Source organism: Etheostoma spectabile, chromosome 15 (assembly GCF_008692095.1).
Source record: "Etheostoma spectabile isolate EspeVRDwgs_2016 chromosome 15, UIUC_Espe_1.0, whole genome shotgun sequence".
Classification (NCBI taxonomy): Eukaryota; Metazoa; Chordata; class Actinopteri; order Perciformes; family Percidae; genus Etheostoma; species Etheostoma spectabile.
In genome coordinates, this window is record NC_045747.1 from 23,275,299 (window position 1) to 23,297,651 (window position 22,353).

The following is a 22,353-nucleotide window of genomic DNA, read 5'->3' on the forward strand; positions in this document are numbered from 1 at the left end:
AAGCTTAGTGAACAGAGAGAGAGCGAAAATGCGGGTAGGACTGATCAGAAGAATAAGTGAGCTATTATAAGGATATGAACAAAGCAAAGGATTAGGAACACAAAGAATTAAGATGAGCAACATATTGTTTAAAAACAGTGGCAGAAAAGAGGCTTGTAGAAGAAATGAAATATATGTTGGATAGTGAGGTGTTTGCTGGAAATTTGCTGAGCATTGAAGTATTTGCCGGATATGGCCAGAGTCTCTGTGATCCATTGAGGGAAAAAAATGAAATTTCAGCAGGAATGACTTACTCAATGTATACATTTTTTATTTCTGTGTCATGGCACATTGATTACTAAAGGAAAAGGAATTTCTTTGTCCAATGTCCTTTGTGCTTTGAAATGATAAAAACTGTGGATAGAGCACCAAATAATATATAATATAAAATACACTGTTTTTCTTTCACAAATGTGTCACTCATCATGTCACTCATCATGTGTCAATAAAAAAATGTATACCAGCAACTATGTCAATGAAATGTAATTTTATTATTAAAACAGATATCTTTTCTATACATAGACAAAACTCAATGACTAGTACTTTTTTATTTGCAGAGCTCCTTATTAGAGTGAAATGTTTTACAGGTATAATTATAGGAGTCCTAAAATAGATCCTTGTGGGTTGCCTGCACACATTTAAATGTAATTTTGAGTTTTTATGTTGCATCCTGAAAGACTGGGCTTATGCTTCTTGGTTTCATGGAAGATATACAACATGACTGCACTACACACAGTATGGATATGCAAAACATAATTAGAGTCAATAAACACCATATAACTTTATTGTGTCACTGCATTCTTTTTTTGTCCTGCCTTATGTACACTCAAACGTTTATTAAATCAACAATACAATGCTTGGCACGAAAATGCTGGCCTTTCCTGCATTTATCATAAGAGCTGCTGAAATAAATGACAAAAGTGTACTGCAAGGCTATTGTGCTTTGATTGGAGGACTATAAACAAGAATGTCAAACAAACTGTCAGCTCATTGTAAGTATGTTAAGTCAAAAGAACAGAAGCATGTAAACACATTTCCCAAAGGTCAAAATGGAAGAGATTCCTTCTTGTCAGTAATGAAAGGGTGCAACGTCCTTCATTTCTCTATCCTTCACTTTTGTGTTCACTTCAAGTGACTGTTTCACTTATGTGAAGGTGCTGTTGCAGAACCATGAGCATGATTGCCCAGATAATTAGCATTTTTTATGTATGTCATTTGGTGAGTCTGCATAGCCAACCATCATGATTGTTTTTCCAGCATTACTTCATCCATCATTGCATCAATTAAGTTAACAATAATGTAGCTTGAAAATGTAAAGGAGCAGCAGGATGAGACATGACATGACAACCAGTCAGCACAGAAATAAAAAAATTTAGTTGCCCTTTTCACAACCAGTTGGAAGAATTTGGACCAAATCCCTGGATAATATTCAGTGAGGACATTTCTGAACATCATTTGACAATTTGACAATCATTCTGTAACAGTTGTGAATATCAGCTACACTGTTAAAGCTATGAGAAACTAAAAATGATGAAGTGTAAGCAAATACACCATCACATCCTCAAAATGCAATTGTCACAGTAGGGTTTTTTCAGTTGGGATGATGACAAAGACAAAAAACACTAAACCCACTTGAGTCCAATGCCATATTTTCTTGTTACGATCAGGAAGGTACGGTATATAAATACAGACACTTTGCCTACTCCAAGATACTTTTTACAGTCTTGTTATTAAGACTCTGTGCTTTTATTCCTATATGGTCCAATTACACCCCCTGCTCATATCCTTATTTAGTCATGTTCTGTGGATCTAACCCGCTTGTATGAAGAGGAGCTTTTATTAGTTTAGAATTAGTAGTTTTTAGGTCTAGGGAATTTACTTATAACTAAGCCTTACCAGCTACTAACAGGCCACAAGATATACTGAATGCCTTAGTTGCCTACAAAAAAGGATGCAGGCCTTACCTGAGCCCGGGAAGCTCAACTAGCTTTCTGCTGTCGCTCTTCTTAGGTTGCCAATTCATTTAGGTCAACAAATAGACACAGACAGAAACTAAACAAAAGAACTAGTCTCAATAAGCTGCACACTACTCTGACTTGTTCTTCTACTAGTCTCTATCTTCAACTGTGTCTGCCTTCTGACTGGCTCTTCTACTTCTAATCGGATACATTAAGACATATCCAGATATGAAATACTGCTCAACTCTGGGTATTTGTCTGTGATGTGTGATTGATAGGTCGTTAGCTCGTTGGCTCAGAGGATGGTGACTTCCTTACCTCTGTTGAACAATGCAAGGATTATTAGTGTATGTAGTATATATTAGTGGTTAGTAATATTTAGTGCTGTCCAATGATTAAAATATTTAATCACAATGAATCGCATTAATGTCATAGTTAACTCACAATTAATCGCAATTTCTATTCGTCCCATTATCTTTTCTCATTTTAATGCTCTTATCAACATGGAAAAGTGGATCAGCTTGCTTTGTGCAAATGTTTTTTTATTGAAAAAGCCTACTGTAGTGTTCAATTTCACACATAACATTCTCACTTGGAGCAAATAATCTCTCACACAGTGTAACACTGTCCATCAATAAAATGGTGAAAAATATTGACAAGGGGGGGGAGAATTGACATTAGCTGTGTGCTTGGCCATCAAATGGTATTTCAAACTGGACATGCTGCGATGATAGTTCAAACGACCAAACACACAGATCAATTTGGTCTTGTCAATGGGACATTTGGCAACTTTGAAAAGTAAACTTTCCATTCAGAATGTTATTGACATCCATTTCTGCGTCTCGCGCTCGCCATCCGCTCAAAATGTAACGTTACTACTCTTTGGCTCGCAAGCCCAAGCTAGGCAATAAAAAAACTGACGCCATTAAAATGGGTTTGCATTAACGCTGTTAATAACATGTTTAACTGACAGCACTAGTTTATATTTATATATATGCATATATACATACTTATATTAGTATACAGTATAAGGGAAAACTTGTACTGGCTAAGTTGTCACTAGAACAATTTGAAGGAATATATTCCAAGTTATGAAGTAAAAATATATTTTGCCGTGCATTATTTCTGGGGTCTCGGGCTCTTGATTTCATTTGTGTGCAATAGAAACCCTCCATGGCTCCTGGTCTTCTGTGAAAAAAGTCAGAATAAACTCATGCAAATGACTGCTGATGCCTTGAAGTTCATTTGTTCGAAAACAGAAGTGTCTTCCTTTTTCTTTTTTCCTTCTGTGAAGAGATGAGCTGCAGTTCTCCTTCAAAATCCCAGAACAACAGAGCAGGTGTTGGTTTATCAAATTGTGGATGGTCTTATGGACCGTGGAACAAAACAATTCAAATGAAGAAAATATAGCAGCAGTGACACTGCAAGTAAGTTGTAACATATTGTAACATACGTACAACCAATGACAAGGTGTATGCCCAAAGAAAGAAATATATTTCATATCTGATGGTCAAGGGTAATGTGATTATTAAACCTTGGATACCCTCAGTTGGTAAGAGCTTTTGAGAACCTCAAGCCGCATTATAAAATTGTTAAATGCAGTAGAGCATAGCATACAAGGTCAGTTACCTACTTTGAGGAGCATGCCAACTGTACATATGGCTTCATAATCCTTTGAGAATATTGCCTTTAAAGCTCTTATTTTAAAGGCAATATTCTCAAAGGATTATGAATATGATATGATATCAAAGAGGCTGGCTGTGCCTGTGCAGAGGAGCGAGGTACAACTCTTTTGCTGTACCCTTTTTCAGAACAGTCATAACCATTCTCTAAAGTTGAGAGCGCATTGGTTACACTTCGAGGAGCAATTTATTTCAAGGTTCATATGAGGAGGTTAAAATAGTTCTGTGTATGAATAAGCAGCCCAGTCAGACATGCTCAAGCTTGGGTGCACTTAGTGAGGGGCCATTTAGGTTTTCTATCTTTAATACAGCCTTTTCCTAGGCATCAATAAACCATGTTCAAAGTCTTAGCCTACTCAAGTCTCTCGCTCACTTGCGCGCACACACACACACACACACACGGTTGTGGATCAGTGGTTGAGCGGTCGCCTGCCAATCGCAAGTTTGGTGGTTTGACCCCTGGCCCTGCAGTCCCATGTCGATGTGTCCTTGGGCAAGACACTGAACCCCGAGCATGTCAATGTGCGTGGCACCTTGTACGGCAGCCTCGGCCACAGAGTATGAATGCGTGTGAATGGTGTCCTGTACTATATAAAAGTGCTTGGAGTAGTCTTTGAGACAAGAAAAGCTCTGTATAAGAACAGTCTATTACATTTACATACACACACACACACACAGGCAGCCTTATCATGCCAGCTAGACCTCTCCACTCATCCATCCATCCATCCATCTTTATCCGCTTATCCGGTATCGGGTCGCGGCGGCAGCAGCTCCAGTAGGGGACCCCAAACTTCCCTCTCCCGAGCCACATCAACCAGCTCCGACTGGGGGATCCCGAGGCGTTCCCAGGCCAGGTTGGAGATATAATCTCTCCACCTAGTCCTGGGTCTTCCCCGAGGCCTCCTCCCAGCTGGACGTGCCTGGAACACCTCCCTAGGGAGGCGTCCAGGAGGCATCCTTACCAGATGCCCGAACCACCTCAACTGGCTCCTTTCGATGCAAAGGAGCAGCGGCTCTACTCCGAGCTCCTCTCGGATGACTGAGCTTCTCACCCTATCTCTAAGGGAGACGCCAGCCACCCTCCTGAGGTAACCCATTTCGGCCGCTTGTACCCTGGATCTCGTTCTTTCGGTCATGACCCTGCCTTCATGACCATAGGTGAGGGTAGGAACGAAAATTGCCCGGTAGATCGAGAGCTTTGCCTTCTGGCTCAGCTCTCTTTTCGTCACAACGGTGCGATAAACGGAATGTAATACCGCACCGGCTGCTCCGATTCTCCGACCAATCTCACGCTCCATGGTCCCTTCACTCGCGAACAAGACCCCAAGGTACTTAAACTCCTTCACTTGGGGTAAGGACTCACTCCCCACCCGAAGAAAGCACTCCATCGGTTTCCTGCTGAGAACCATGGCCTCAGATTTAGAGGTGCTGATCCTCATCCCAGCCGCTTCACACTTGGCTGCGAACCGATCCAGTGAGTGCGGAAGGTCACAGACCGATGATGCCATCAGGACCACATCATCCGCAAAAAGCAGCGATGAGATCCCGAGCCCACCGAACTGCAACCCCTCCCCGCCCCGACTATGCCTCGATATCCTGTCCATAAATATTACAAACAGGATTGGTGACAAAGCGCAGCCCTGGCGGAGGCCAACCCTCACCTGGAACGAGTCCGACTTACTGCCGAGAACCCGGACACAGCTCTCGCTTTGGTCATACAGAGATTGGATGGCCCTAAGAAGGGACCCCCTCACCCCATATTCCCGCAGCACCTCCCACAATTTCTCCCGGGGGACCCGGTCATACGCCTTCTCCAGATCCACAAAACACATGTAGACTGGTTGGGCATACTCCCAGGCCCCCTCCAAGATCCTTGCAAGAGTAAAGATCTGATCCGTTGTTCCACGACCAGGACGGAATCCGCATTGTTCCTCTTCAATCCGAGGTTCGACTATCGGCCGAACCCTCCTTTCCAGCACCTTGGAGTAGACTTTACCAGGGAGGCTGAGAAGTGTGATACCCCTGTAATTGGCACACACCTTCTGGTCCCCCTTTTTGAAGAGGGGAACCACCACCCCGGTCTGCCACTCCTTAGGCACCGTCCCAGACTTCCACGCAGTGTTGAAGAGGCGTGTCAACCAAGACAGCCCCTCCACACCCAAAGCCTTCAGCATTTCTGGACGGATCTCATCAATCCCTGGGGCTTTGCCGCTGTGGAGTTGTTTGACTACCTCAGCGACTTCCACCAGGGAAATTGACGACAATCCCCCATCATCCTCCAGCTCTGCCTCCACCAAAGAGGGCGTGTCAGCTGGATTTAGGAGTTCCTCAAAGTGCTCCTTCCACCGCCCTATTACCTCCTCAGTTGAGGTCAACAAGGTCCCACCCTTACTGTATACAGCTTGGATGATTCCTCGCTTCCCCCTCCTGAAGTGGCGAACGGTTTTCCAGAAGCACCTTGGTGCCGACCGAAAGTCCTTCTCCATATCTTCTCCGAACTTCTCCCACACCCGCTGCTTTGCCTCTGTCACAGCAGAGGCTGCAGCCCTTCGGGCCCGTCGGTACCCTGCGACTGCCTCCGGAGTCCTCCGAGACAACATATCCCGGAAAGACTCCTTCTTCAGTCGGACGGCTTCCCTGACCACCGGTGTCCACCAGGGTGTTCGTGGGTTACCTAAAACCCTAAGACCACAGCTCGCCGCCGCAGCTTTAGCAATGGAAGCTTTGAACATTGTCCACTCAGGTTCAATGCCCCCAGCCTCCACAGGGATGCACGAAAAGCTCCGCCGGAGGTGTGAGTTGAAAGTCCGTCGGACAGGGGCCTCCTCCAGACGTTCCCAGTTTACCCGCACTACTCTCCACTCAGCTTCTCATTAATGACACTGAAAAAAAGGTAGAACATGAAGCTCAGTCAGGGCAAGTACACTTTATTGGTTTGTCTGGACAAATGTATAGAGGTTCATTTATTAATGGAACTGACAACAACAAAGCTGACAACATCAAAGCTGATACTCAATGAAAGATGAAATGCTTTCTATGTAAATATTTTAATGTGAAAAACAAACATGGTGTGAGCGTGTGAGTGTGAGGACAAAGAAAACATGTCACATATAATATGCAATTAGGTCAACCCATTAAAAAAACAAGTAACAAAGAATTCAAATCACAAAGCATTGCATTTTTATCAGTGTCTCCCAATTTAATAATACTAGAGGCTGTGAAAAGCCATTTACACAGAGGTATACTACGTTATTGGTTTGTCTGGACAAATGTATAGTGGCAGATATTTGTGATGGTGGATTGAAGACTGGCATTCACTTTGCCTCCCTGCTCTATGAGTCATTGTTCAGTTTTTGTTCCAACCCACAGAGCAGCCATCAGCCCTGATGTGGGATGGGAGGAAGGTAGGATAGTTGATATGCAAGGACAGTGACAAAAAATATATAATTTATTGTCAGATCATATAAATTAACATTAATAGTGGGTGAGTGAAATAATACACAATCAACAAGGAACATATTAGTAACGTTCTCTAAAATGTGAACATGTCAGAGCTGCTGTCGGACAGACAGTTTAATTTGAACATGCGTTGAGAAACAGTTGCTTAACTTTATTAGGATTAGGCTATTCCAGAATCTGAAAGGTCTAGTTCTGGTTCCTCTGTTAAGTTTATAACTACAGTTAGTTTTGCTGCTTAGCTTTCCGACGATATAACCTGCGGTGCGAGCAGCATCTCTAATCATTAAAGTAGGCTAAATTGTGAAAACACTCATAGGCTACATCAACACAATACATGTAAAAAGCAATGGAGCCTGCAGGGACTGCCGATTGCCAGTTACACGTCCATGCAGGTTTCTAAATTGGAGAAAATAATTCATTCAGGTGGGTGGAAGGTGGAAGACGTTGAGCTCACAGGTGGACTCGGATAAAGAGTCAATCCACACGTTACGTGTGTGTGTGTGTGTGTGTGTGTGTATGAGAGTATATGTATAATATAGGACTCGCCTTTGTATTTGTAGTTCTTTTCATACAAACACTGGTAGTTTTTTTTTTACACAAAAAGCCCATAGCCATACTTTGTTAACAGGCATAAAGGCTATTATAAATATAAAGGCCTATGTGTTTGTGTGTTAAAAATAACAAATCACATTTTGCCACGTTGTTAATTGAACTCAAAGTAAATATATAGAAGTTGTCAAGAGCACAATTCTGCTCCTCTGACAGAGATCATAAAATGCAGCTGATGCAATTGTGCTGGATGTCACATGTAACTGCCCTCACTTTTAATGACGGCTCCGAGGCAGAGATGTCTTGTGTTTGTTAAATGCCTGTTGCCTCGAGAGGAATCGAGGAAAGGAATTGAGGATCCCCAAACTGGGAATTGGGAAAGGGCTCAGGTGTTATTTGTGCATGATGAAATGTCATAGTTTATGTTGTACCATACCTCAACCTGTCTTACCTACAGTGCCTTGCGAAAGTATTCGGCCCCCTTGAACTTTTCAACCTTTTGACACATTTCAGGCTTCAAACATAAATATATAACATTTTTATTGTTTGTGAAGAATCACCAACAAGTGTGACACAATTGTGAAGTAGAACGAAATCTATTGGATATTTTTTACTTTTTTAGCAAATAAAAAACTGAAAAGTGGTGCGTGCAAAATTATTCGGCCCCCTTGCGTTAATACTTTGTAGAGCCACCTTTTGCTGCGATTACAGCTGCAAGTCGCTTGGGGTATGTCTCTATCAGTTTTGTACATCGAGAGACTGAAATTCTTGCCCATTTTTCCTTGCAAAACAGCTGGAGCTCAGTGAGGTTGGATGGAGAGTGTTTGTGAACAGCAGTTTTCAGTTCTTTCCACAGATTCTCGATTGGATTCAGGTCTGGACTTTGACTTGGCCATCCTAACACCTGGATACGTTTATTTGTGAACCATTCCTTTGTAGATTTTGCTGTATGTTTGGGATCATTGTCTTGTTGAAAGATAAATCTCCGTCCCAGTTTCAGGTCTTTTGCAGACTCCAACAGGTTTTCATCCAGAATGGTCCTGTATTTGGCTGCATCCATCTTCCCCTCAATTTTAACCATCTTCCCTGTCCCTGCTGAAGAAAAGCAGGCCCAAACCATGATGCTGCCACCACCATGTTTGACAGTGGGGATGGTGTGTTGAGGGGGATGAGCTGTGTTGCTTTCACGCCAAACATATTGTTTTGCATTGTGGCCAAAAAGTTTGATTTTGGTTTCATCTGACCAGAGCACCTTCTTCCACAGTTTGGTGTGTCCCCCAGGTGGCTTGTGGCAAACTTTAGACGAGACTTTTTATGGATATCTTTGAGAAATGGCTTTCTTCTTGCCACTCTTCCATGAAGGCCAGATTTGTGCGGTGTACAACTGATTGTTGTCCTATGGACAGACTCTCCCACCTCAGCTGTAGTTCTCTGCAGTTCATCCAGAGTGATCATGGGCCTCTTGGCTGCATCTCTGATCAGTCTTCTCCTTGTCTGAGCTGAAAGTTTACAGGGACGGCCAGGTCTTGGTAGATTTTCAGTGGTCTGATACTCCTTCCATTTCAAAATGATTGCTTGCACAGTACTCCTTGGGATGTTTAAAGCTTGGGAAATCTTTTTGTATCCAAGTCCGGCTTTAAACTTCTCCACAACAGTATTACGGTCCTGCCTGGTGTGTTCCTTGGTCTTCATGATGCTCTCTGCGCTTTCAACAGAACCCTGAGACTATCACAGAGCAGGTGCATTTATACAGAGACTTGATTACACACAGGTGGATTCTATTTATCACCATCAGTCATTTAGGACAACATTGGATCATTCAGAGATCCTCGCTGAACTTCTGGAGTGAGTTTGCTGCACTGAAAGTAAAGGGGCTGAATAATTTTGCACGCACCACTTTTCAGTTTTTTATTTGCTAAAAAAGTTAAAAATATCCAATAGATTTCGGTCCACTTCACAATTGTGTCCCACTTGTTGGTGATTCTTCACAAAAAATAACATTTTTATATCTTTATGTTTGAAGCCTGAAATGTGTCAAAAGGTTGAAAAGTTCAAGGGGGCCGAATACTTTCGCAAGGCACTGTACATACTGGGAAAAAAATGCTGTGGGTTGTTTGCATTTCTTTAAACCAATCACAGTCGTCTTGGGCAGCACTAAGCTCTGGACACAGTGATGGTGGCTCTGCAAAATGGTCTTGGTAAAGAACTTATTTTGGTGGAACATTTGCACCTGCAAAAAAAACACAACATAAAATATGAAATAAAGTTACTGTTCACAAAATACAGTAACGTGGGCTATTTATATTAGCTGGATACATAGTAGTACTCTTACAAGTGTTTTAATGTGTGTAATTCATCCAAAGCAATCCCACCAATCTGTCCCAAAACGTCCCAGTTAGAGAGGAAACGCCGTAAACATATTCTTTGTTAAATCTTCACAATCACTCTCAGAAAGAACCGAGCAGGCCTGCCTTGTTGCACAATCCAAATATTCTTCAGAACTTGCCATTTTCAGCAAATAGCTTATTAGCTGCTCGAGGTTTATTGTTGTTTCCCGAAGTGACCAGAGTTTGAGGGAAGGTGTGTAAAGTGAGGGACATCCGATGAGTGGCTCAAGCACAGGATGTCCATCAGACAATTATCCTGGAAATGGGCTTCCATTGTTCCAGACTGAGTTTGAACTAATGTAGACAACAGAATCATAAGTCAATTGAAACTCCACCGCATTCTGTCAAAGTCCGTTAGAAAACGTATTACTAACAAGCTGCAGCAATATCCAAATGTATAATTTAAACTGACAACTTAATATGTAGTTAATGAGTTAAATGAGTGTCCATAAAGTACCATATACTGGAATAATTATGAGTCTTTACTGATTCAAAAGAGAGAAACTGAAAAAGCATTCCTGTCTATCTTTGCTCTTCAAGCTGGATGCACGCTGTAGAATGATGCCTATGAGGTTGCCCAGGAGGAAGGGCAACGAAAAACACAAAATGCTCCAGGGAGGTTAAAGGATGCACCCGAGTTGTGGTTTGGGACAGTAAATGAGAGTATGAGAGTTATGCATTCTGTAGATAACCACTAAATCAGAATCACTTGCTTTGAAGCGGTCCCATCACAACACAACAGCCGAAGGCCTGGCAATGAGTTTAACACTGCCTGTGTGTGCTGGTGGCAACTAAATACACATGGGAATGAATGCCCACTTGCACACGTACGGGCAAGCTGAACCTTTATACACACACACATCACATGTCTTCCCACGTAACATGACAAATTAGGTCTGATGCAAATGCAGTAATGTATTACTTAATAACATTTTACTATAATATGAATTGTGTGACTGTAAAAAGCGTAATTGGACATTGAGTAATTAAATTACAGTTTCTAATCCCTGTAAGGCTCCATTTCTTTGACATTTTCGGGGGTAGCTTGTTTGCTGTCATACCAGACATTTGAAATTAGGGTTAACATCCATTTAGTCTCTGTGTGTTCAGTGGGGAGACTGGTCTGGGGAATGTTAGCTTGGAGCAGGGGCTTGATGTGTAGGGAGGAGGCTAGTCTCCAAAAATAGATTGAAATGCTTTGTGGTAAAATAAAAGTGAGGGTCTTTTTAGTTGGCTATATCTTAAAACAATGGTATATCTACATTTAGTAATCCCTATTGTTTACAGTAAGTCTGGAAGGTGTTGTTGATGGACATGAAATACCTTCGAACTTAGGCTACCTGCGTGCTAAAATACAATGAGTACAATACATTATATATGACTTGTAAGGGGTCATGCATTTTGGCATGTGTTGTATCTATGTATGGGTTAATACACCTCAAATAAAAAATACATGGATCATTTCTTTGGGCTGGGTTCCTGGATTGGGTACTAGTTCAAGCACAACACATCCTTCTATGAGTATGTGCATGGGGAACATTATTCAAAGATGAGTGTTAATTCTGTACATCATGTTCAAGTGTGTGTGTGTGTGTGTGTGTGTGTGTAGGCATACATGGTTTACAAGACCAATTTTCAGGTTTACTCACCAGCATTACGAGACCAATCGGGTTACGGAACCGATTTTGATGGTCTCGTAAACATAAATCTTTTTGATGCTATAACTATTGAATATTAATTATATAAGGCATTATGAATACATGTGTGATTACATAGATTCTAGTGCTAACAGTTAATATAGTTGTTTTACAGTAATGGCCAACCCCCTGCCTTTCTGAGGTTCATACATATTGGTCTCACAAGGCAGGATGGTTTGTGAGACCAAGACGTGTGTGTCCAACAGCGCCCCCAGAGGCTGCAAGAGACATTGCAAGTTATACACGTTTCCGCGAAAATACACACAATGACGCGCCAATTTTACACACAACGCGGGAAATTCAGCGGGCTTGCAGTGTGGACATGCCGGGAAGACAGGGATGAACTTCGAAAAGTAAGACTTTCATATTTATATTTTATATATATGACTGACAGCATTGATGGACTTAAAGAAGCTTTAGTTTATATAATTAATAATAATTTACTTGTGTAAATAATGTTAGGTCATGACTATTTTACTTCATATTTCTTACTTTTTTTTTGTACTAATTATTTATTATTCTCTATTCTTTTTCTTATTGCTGGTCTTACATTCTATCTTATCTTATTGCCAGCATGAATGAATGTTAATGCTGGATCTGGATTCACTGGATCCGCTGTCAGCTAGCTAAACAGCGCTAGCTTCTGAAAGAGTAAAATCCATTTTGTTTAGCTAGCTAGCGATGAAGAGACTGACGGTCTTATGTCGATATCAGGGATAGCCCAGCTTAGAAAATCTTGGCCACCCTTTCAGCCTCTTTGTGTGAACGCGGATGTTTCGACCGTCGAAGGAAAATGACAAGCGTTAATTTGATTGAAATAGAAATAGCACTTCAAATCCTGTCTGTGTTTTTAAACCGTTTAACAAGACGATCTTGAACGCGACGTTTGACTTCCAGTAGTTCCCTCCCCTGGCCTGAACCCCATTCCGCTGTGAAGCTAGGTTTGTGGGAGAGGGGCATTTTGTTGGTTTTGTGTTTTAAAAACAAACGCAGTGTCCTTTTTGTGTCACGGGAGAACGTGTCTCCCGTTGTTTGCATCTCGTCTGTTAGCCGGAGTGGAGCTGGTGTAAACGGCTTTAGCACTACAGCTAGCTGGTAAGCTAATTCTGTCATCACAGTTACTGTCAGGGTTTCAGTCATATTCGGCGAAGCAATTGGCTTTTTGTAGCGGTTTGGCTGCTGGCTTTCGGACGCTCTGTTGTACATGGCTTTGCTCGCGAGCGATGGAGGGGGACGTTTTAAAAAGCTTAACGTGGTTTAATGTACCTAAACAACGATCAATCATCACCATATTTCTCTCACATATTGCTCCTCTTTTTTGACAGTTTTAACTGGTTAAGAGGAGCAATATGTGAGAGAGAAATATGGTGATATAATATGTGAGAGTTAAGCTTTTTCACGTTAAGCTTTTTCCTTGAATCCCTTAATGAAGCAGACTATGTCAGCTACCGTCCATAGGACTTTGGGTCCGATTTTTTTGACAGTTTTCACTGGTTATGAGGAGCATTATGTGAGAGAAAAATTTTAATAATTGATCGTTATTTAGGTACATTAAGCCACGTTAAGCTTTTTCACGTTAAGCCTTTTCCTCGCCATAGACACCAATGAAGAAGAAAACGTTAACGTGAGCTAACTTCTATAATCGTTGGATTTGAGTTTCGTTTTTTTGACAGGCTTAAGGGTTCATGACAAGATATAGCCATGATAAATATGTTGATGATTGATCGTTGTTTAGATACATTAAACCACGTTAAGCTTTTTCACGTTTCACGTTTTAGAATGTCCCTGCGGAGGCACCGCTTTCATTTGAGGGGTTGTGTTGTTTGCATACAATATTGTTGCTCTATATTCGCGAATTATCGTTAATGGGCATATAAACTAGTTTTGTACCGAGTTTAGACCTGGGTTCCATTCAAGAAGGAGGTTTAACAAACCTGATGTCTGAGTAGATTTACCCTGAGATGGGAAACTAAGTTGTCGGTTTCAGAACAGCTGATATGAGTTGGGTCAATCAACTCGGAGTAGGTTCGATCACGCCCGCGCACAACCACAATAAAAAGGCAGGATGAATGGAGCCACGACACGATGTTACCATGGTAACAACCACAAACAAACTGGTTGACGGAAATACAGCAACATCATTAACCTAATTATATTAAATAATCTTTTAATTTCAAAGGATTTACATCATTAAATAATAATAATAATAATATAATAATAATTAAATAATAACCGACTGCAGAACTCATTTTTAATGGCTATTACTGGTTTGTGTCCAGGGAACATTACAAAAAGGTTTAAAACATATTTAAGAGCGGGTCACGCTGAAAATGTCGGGGCTTTAATATCATCTCCCAACATGACACCCTGCAAAGTAAAGCAGCTTTTTCATCAACGGGACCGTCGACACAAGAAAATGCCATATTTTTAGAAAATAAAAGTTTTATATTCTGCTTAACACAGTTAATTTTACTGTTACTGTTTTTTCATTCATGTAGATAACAAACTGTGGTAAATTTCATCTGGTACAGATTGAATGAATGAATGAGGAAATGAAAGAGCGCTGTGTTAGAGAGAGACAGAGAGAAACTCAAAGAAAACCTCCTCCCGACCAGGTTAGGTTCACAGGCTCGGTTACCATAATAACTGACTCTTAGGTGGAGGTTTTCCTGAAACAAAAAAAGCCAGAGTTTCCCTCATCTCAGGGTTGGACTCAGAGTTTGTTGAACCTCCTGTCTGGAATATCCCTCTGGTCTAAGATTGAAGCAAATGTCATCATTGCTTGTCCCTGAACTGCCTGATGGCACGTCTGGCTTGAGCTGTGTCGGTGCCTAGCATAATACCAAACCTAAAATGAGTTTTGATAATGCTGTATATTTTTAAGGACTGACTTGACATAATATTTTACAGTGAGGCGAGGCAGACTAGACCCCATTTGTGATGCACAAAATCACGTAAGACTGCAGAAGGAGAAAGCGTTGTGTGTCTGGAGATACATCAACCCCATCAAAGGTAAGTTTTTGCTTTAAACCCTGTGTGTACTTGCTTAGTGTAATGGCTGGATTTGAGATTCGAAGATGTCTTTTATCTCAAAGCCCCAAATCCCAATATGCTTGAATCTTATTAAATTCCCTTTTCAGTTTTAGTTTGTTTTTAGCTCAGTTTTAGTCATTTTTAGTCAATTGTGGTCAGATTTTTGCACACAGCAGCCATGTTTCCCGCAGTTTTGCTCAAAGAGGTTTGTCAGTCCACTGTCAGTGTAGATTTAAACACAGGAAGTGCTTTAAAATGACCTGAAACAATGCTAACTTACAGCTTCTGTATATGACTAAGATTCAGTATGGCTTGGTGTTTTTTGTGTTTGCATGGTCATGGTGTTTGAGACCGGTGTTTGGCATGTGAGGCCTACAGTGAGACAGTGTGAACCAATACTTTGAGATGTTAGACTTGTGTGTTTTTTGTGTTTGCATGGTCATGGTTTTTGAGACCGGTGTTTGGCATGTGAGGCCTACAGTGAGACAGTGTGAACCAATACTTTAAGATATTAGACTTGTGTGTTTTTTGTGTTTCCATGGTCATGGTTTTTGAGACCGGTGTTTGGCATGTGAGGCCTACAGTGAGACAGTGTGAACCAATACTTTGAGATATTAGACTTGTGTGTGTTTTTGTGTGGCCAGTGATGGTTTATAACGACAGCGTGAAGCATACAAGGCCATGCAGTAAAATATAGTATGTCACATCACAGTTTTGCATGATTTTAAACATTGGCTTATGACAAAAGCAATTATAGGGTCAAATTTCACAATGTTTTCATCAGGTTATGCCTTTTCTCATCAAGGAAAAACAGTAAATATTGTGATCTGTACAGTAATGTAGAGATATGTGATGAGTGAGTTAGCAGATCTTATGAATTTCACCTTTTTTTCCACATGATTGTCATTTTTTATCACAATTTAAATTTTTCTATCTAATAATTTCACTTTTTTTTTACACTTGTTTTTATTAACTGTTATTCGTTTATTAATTGATAGGGAGAGGTGTGTTTGCATTGAAGCCAATTCATAAAGGCCCCAAATCCAATATGCTTGAATCTTATTAAATTCCCTTTTTCAGTTCTAGTTGTTTTTTTAGCTCAGTTTTTGTTGTTTTTGGTCAATTGTGATCAGATTTTTGCACACAGCAGCCATGTTTCCCGCAGTCTTGCTCAAAGAGGTTTGTCAGTCCACTGTCAGTGTAGATTTAAACACAGGAAGTGCTTTAAAATGACCTGAAACAATGCTAACTTACAGCTTCTGTATATGACTAAGATTCAGTATGGCTTGTGTGTTTTTTGTGTTTGCATGGTCATGGTGTTTGAGACCGGTGTTTGGCATGTGAGGCCTACAGTGAGACAGTGTGAACCAATACTTTGAGATATTAGACTTGTGTGTTTTTTGTGTTTGCATGGTCATGGTTTTTGAGACCGGTGTTTGGCATGTGAGGCCTACAGTGAGACAGTGTGAACCAATACTTTAAGATATTAGACTTGTGTGTTTTTTGTGTTTGCATGGTCATGGTTTTTGAGACCGGTGTTTGGCATGTGAGGCCTACAGTGAGACAGTGTGAACCAATACTTTGAGATATTAGACTTGTGTGTGTTTTTGTGTGGCCAGTGATGGTTTATAACGACAGCGTGAAGCATACAAGGCCATGCAGTAAAATATAGTATGTCACATCACAGTTTTGCATGATTTTAAATATTGGCTTATGACAAAAGCAATTATAGGGTCACATTTCACAATGTTTTCATCAGGTTATGCCTTTTCTCATCAAGGAAAAACAGTAAATATTGTGAATCTGTACAGTAATGTAGAGATATGTGATGAGTGAGTTAGCAGATTTTATGAATTTCACCTTTTTTTCACATGATTGTCATTTTTTATCACGATTTAAATTTTTCTATCTAATAATTTCACTTTTTTTTTTACACTTGTTTTTATTACTGTTATTCGTTTATTAATTGATAGGGAGAGGTGTGTTTGCATTGAAGCCAATTCATAAAGGCCCCCAAATCCCAATATGCTTGAATCTTATTAAATTCCCTTTTTCAGTTCTAGTTGTTTTTTTAGCTCAGTTTTTGTTGTTTTTGGTCAATTGTGGTCAGATTTTTGCACACAGCAGCCATGTTCCCGCAGTCTTGCTCAAAGAGGTTTGTCAGTCCACTGTCAGTGTAGATTTAAACACAGGAAGTGCTTTAAAATGACCTGAAACAATGCTAACTTACAGCTTCTGTATATGACTAAGATTCAGTATGGCTTGTGTGTTTTTTGTGTTTGCATGGTCATGGTGTTTGAGACCGGTGTTTGGCATGTGAGGCCTACAGTGAGACAGTGTGAACCAATACTTTAAGATATTAGACTTGTGTGTTTTTTGTGTTTCCATGGTCATGGTTTTTGAGACCGGTGGTTGGCATGTGAGGCCTACAGTGAGACAGTGTGAAACAATCCTTTAAGATATTAGACTTGTGTGTGTTTTGTGTTTCCATGGTCATGGTTTTTGAGACCGGTGTTTGGCATGTGAGGCCTACAGTGAGACAGTGTGAACCAATACTTTGAGTTGTTAGACTTGTGTGTGTTTTTGTGTGGCCAGTGATGGTTTATAACGACAGCGTGAAGCATACAAGGCCATGCAGTAAAATATAGTATGTCACATCACAGTTTTGCATGATTTAAATATTGGCTTATGACAAAAGCAATTATAGGGTCAAATTTCACAATGTTTTCATCAGGTTATGCCTTTTCTCATCAAGGAAAAACAGTAAATATTGTGAATCTGTACAGTAATGTAGAGATATGTGATGAGTGAGTTAGCAGATCTTATGAATTTCACCTTTTTTTTCCACATGATTGTCATTTTTTATCACAATTTAAATTTTCTATCTAATAATTTCACTTTTTTTTTTAACACTTGTTTTTATTAACTGTTATTCGTTTATAATTGATAGGGAGAGGTGTGTTTGCATTGAAGCCAATTCATAAAGGCCCCCAAATCCAATATGCTTGAATCTTATTAAATTCCCTTTTTCAGTTCTAGTTGTTTTTTTAGCTCAGTTTTAGTTGTTTTGGTCAATTGTGGTCAGATTTTTGCACACAGCAGCCATTTTTCCCGCAGTCTTGCTCAAAGAGGTTTGTCAGTCCACTGTCAGTGTAGATTTAAACACAGGAAGTGCTTTAAAATGACCTGAAAACAATGCTAACTTACAGCTTCTGTATATGACTAAGATTCAGTATGGCTTGTGTGTTTGTGTGTTTGCATGGTCATGGTTTTTGAGACCGGTGTTTGGCATGTGAGGCCTACAGTGAGACAGTGTGAACCAATACTTTAAGATATTAGACTTGGGTGTTTTTGTGTTTCCATGGTCATGGTTTTTGAGACCGGTGTTTGGCATGTGAGGCCTACAGTGAGACAGTGTGAACCAATACTTTGAGTTGTTGACTTGTGTGTGTTTTTGTGTTTCCATGGTCATGGTTTTTGAGACCGGTGTTTGGCATGTGAGGCCTACAGTGAGACAGTGTGAACAATACTTTAAGATATTGACTGTGTGTTTTTTGTGTTTGCATGGTCATGGTTTTTGAGACCGTGTTTTGGCATGTGAGGCCTACAGTGAGACAGTGTGAACCAATACTTTAAGATATTAGACTTGTGTGTTTTTGTGTTGTGCGCATGGTCATGGTTTTTGAGACCGGTGTTTGGCATGTGAGGCCTACAGTGAGACAGTGTGAACCAATACTTTAAGATATTAGACTTGTGTGTTTTTTGTGTTTGCATGGTCATGGTTTTTGAGGACCGGTGTTTGGCATGTGAGGCCTACAGTGAGACAGTGTGAACCAATACTTTAAGATATTAGACTTGTGTGTGTTTTTGTGTGGCCAGTGATGGTTTATAACGACAGCGTGAAGAATACAAGGCCATGCAGTAAAATATAGTATGTCACATCACAGTTTTGCATGATTTTAAATATTGGCTTTGACAAAAGCAGTTATAGGGTCAAATTTCACAATGTTTTCATCAGGTTATGCCTTTTCTCATCAAGGAAAAACAGTAAATATTGTGAATCTGTACAGTAATGTAGAGATATGTGATGAGTGAGTTAGCAGATCTTAGAATTTCACCTTTTTCCGGATGATTGTCATTTTTTATCACGATTTAAATTTTTCTATGTAATAATTTCACTTTTTTTACACTTGTTTTTATTAACTGTTATTCGTTATTAATTGATAGGGAGAGGTGTGTTTGCATTGAAGCCAATTCATAAAGGCCCCCAAATCCCAATATGCTTGAATCTTATTAAATTCCCTTTTTCAGTTCTAGTTGTTTTTTTAGCTCAGTTTTTGTTGTTTTTGGTCAATTGTGATCAGATTTTTGCACACAGCAGCCAATGTTTCCCGCAGTCTTGCTCAAAGAGGTTGTCAGTCCACTGTCAGTGTAGATTTTAAACACAGGAAGTGCTTTAAAATGACCTGAAACAATGCTACTTACAGCTTCTGTATATGACTAAGATTCAGTATGGCTGTGTTGTGTTTTTTGTGTTTGCATGGTCATGGTGTTTGAGACCGGTGTTTGGCATGTGGGCCTACAGTGAGACAGTGTGAACCAATACTTTAAGATATTAGACTTGTGTGTTTTTTGTGTTTCCATGGTCATGGTTTTGAGACCGGTGTTTGGCATGTGAGGCTACAGTGAGGACAGTGTGAACAATACTTTGAGATATTAGACTTGTGTGTTTTTTGTGTTTCCAATGGTCATGGTTTTTGAGACCGGTGTTTGGCATGTGAGGCCTACAGTGAGACAGTGTGAACCAATACTTTGAGTTGTTAGACTTGTGTGTGTTTTGTGTGGCCAGTGATGGTTTATAACGACAGCGTGAAGCATACAAGGCCATGCAGTAAAATGTAGTATGTCACATCACAGTTTTGCATGATTTTAATATTGGCTTATGACAAAGCAATTATAGGGTCACTTTCCAATGTGTTCATCAGGTTATGCCTTTTCTCATCAAGGAAAAACAGTAAATATTGAATCTGTACAGTAATGTAGAGATATGTGATGAGTGAGTTAGCAGATCTTATGAATTCAAATTTTTTTTTTCCGCATCATTGTCATTTTTATCACATTTAAAATTTTCAATCTAATAATTTCACTAATCTTTATTCATTAAGTTATTGATAGGAAGAGGTGTGTTTGCATTGGAGCCCATTCATAAAGGTTCATTCGTTTTGGAGTACAGAGGAGTTTAAGACGACGATAAGACTACAGCGTGGAATGAGTATACATACGTCTTCAAACACAAAGGAACGGAACATTGGTGTGTAAGCTGAATTGCAGGATGATATCTTGATCAATAACAAAACCACTCATGACCCTTGTTTCCACTATGGGGGCAATATGGCACACGATGATCTGTTGGCCCCTAGTGCAAATGGACCTATGCAGACATTTCTGGGTAAAAGAAATGCTTGGCAATCATGTTCTTGCTTCTTAATCCAATTTTGTTATGATATTTAACTCCTTCTCCGTAGCATTGATGCTTCAAGTGAAGATGGGACACTTGGCAGACTCGTGAATGATGCTGAAAACCAAATGCAAAATGAAAAAAATAGAGGTGGATGGTGTACCCAGTCTGTGTTTGTTTGCCATTGTGACATTGAGGAAGGGCAAGAAATAACCTATGACTACGGAGGAGAAAACCTGCCATGGCGTTCTTCCCAAAGGCATCAAAGATCCAAGGTAGAGTACATGTGACCATTGAATCTATTTAAAAAATAGTAAATTAATAGTATATAATAAGAAGACTGCAGCATGCCATAAGATCTTTTTTCTCTGTCTCCTTTCTGTCTTCTCTTCCGCCTCTCACGGTCTCCTCTCTCTGATAGTGATTAATATAGATATTTCTTTGGGGCCGGATACAAATGAAATGCAAGCCAAGAAGTTTGATATGTCAGCTCAATTTCAATTCTGTATTTCAGCAGCAGATGTTCTACATTTAAATAAACTGCCTGTCTCTCCCTCTTTCATTCTCCTCTGGTTCTCCCTTTCCCCTCCATCAGCCTATGGCTCCAAGTACAGTAGAGAACCTGTTCTCCACACACAGTCGTCTCTCCATCTACAGGCGACATACCATTCCTTTCCTCCACTGTGCTCCTGAAGAGGTTTGTTAGTACATGTGTTGGTGTAGCTTCAAGTGTGTTTTAACATGACCTGAACAATGTTCACTTTCTGCTTCTGTATAGGATTTAGGTTTGTTATGGTTCCATAACCCTTGTTATATGTTTTGTGTGCTTATTCATGGTGTTTGGGCCAATTTGCCACAGTAGCATTAGACCCGAAAGTACCATAGATCTCATAGGTACTGGAGATGTAATTCTTCCATGACTGATGGGTTTTCTCTTTCCTCTTCTCTTGTTTATCCGTAATCTACTCTTTTATGACTGATGTTTTAGAAATGGCTGTGTGACCTTTGAGTGTTTTAACTGTGTTTTGCTTTATTTTTCAACATGGAAATTTGGTTGGATAACGCAGCACGCAAGAGGCCAGGGGGTTGCAATGATGGTAAAAAATTTATAAAAAAAACATAATAGAGGAAGGACATACCAGGCAAAACCTTATAATAAGTAGTAGTCATTTGCGAGGGGGATATAATACATAATTTACACATCCAATGTTTTTCATTTCATATCCTCTCTTTAAGATTTTGAATAACGGAGCGGAAGGAAGAGAAGAAGCAAGATAATTCAGGAGGAATGAGGAAGAGAGAGACGGGTAAGAATTGCCTAGCCATTGTTTTCTTCTTTTTTTTTCTTTTCTCCTCCTCGAACTTATCTTACTTTTCTTTGGATTTATTTGGTGGATTTTATTTATTGCACTATGGACACTAGTGAAATTGTGTCTGCTCTGGCCTCACTGTTTTTCACGCTTATTACAGCTGTGTCTGGGGAGTCTGTGTACAGCCATGACACTATTTTACACCAGGGATCAGTTTGACGCTGCTTAACACAGCGGTGTTGTCTCAGACAGTCCCAAAATCCCCCTGGGATATCAATTGATAACATTCAAAATTTTATTCAAATTAAACCTAAATTTAATAAACAATTAAACCCCAACATCCAGAGAAGAAAACATTCTGAGATTTGAGCTGGCATTGCAAGGCTAGATTTCAGCCCCCTAGAGGAAGTAATCAAAGTACAAAATTCAAACTGTATTCACAAGATAAATTTCAATGTGTTTTTTCTATAGATTGCAAAAACATCGTGTGTGAAAGAGAACTTGGGCTCATTTGAAAATGCTCACTTTGCCGTGGGCCATTTTCTTCTTGAAGGGTGGGGGATAAGATGTGAAGGTTTGTATAAAATTCTAAGATCAACATGTTGCATTACACATGTACACTGTGTTTGCCTGTAGAACAGACAATCCCCTCACAATCAACCGACTTAAAGTTGTTTTTAACACTTTGTGCCGGATGCTTCGCGCCGACACATTAAATCTTCCGCTGGTTACTGCATTGCGCAACTCTGAAACTCCTGCCGGCTGCTGCGTGGCGCAAAGG

General features: G+C 40.2%; 1 long non-coding RNA gene across 1 annotated transcript in view; it reads right to left on the reverse strand.

Moving 5' to 3' along the window:
• Positions 1-4,035: 4,035 nt before the first annotated feature.
• The window catches only part of LOC116703382 (uncharacterized), a 23,888-nt gene continuing 5,570 nt past the window's right edge, over positions 4,036-22,353 (reverse strand). Inside the window, exons 2-4 of the long non-coding RNA XR_004335416.1 lie at positions 9,096-9,103; positions 6,535-6,540; positions 4,036-4,047 (exon numbers count right to left, since the gene is read on the reverse strand). This is a non-coding gene — a long non-coding RNA (uncharacterized LOC116703382). The remainder of the gene's footprint in view (positions 4,048-6,534; positions 6,541-9,095; positions 9,104-22,353) is intronic.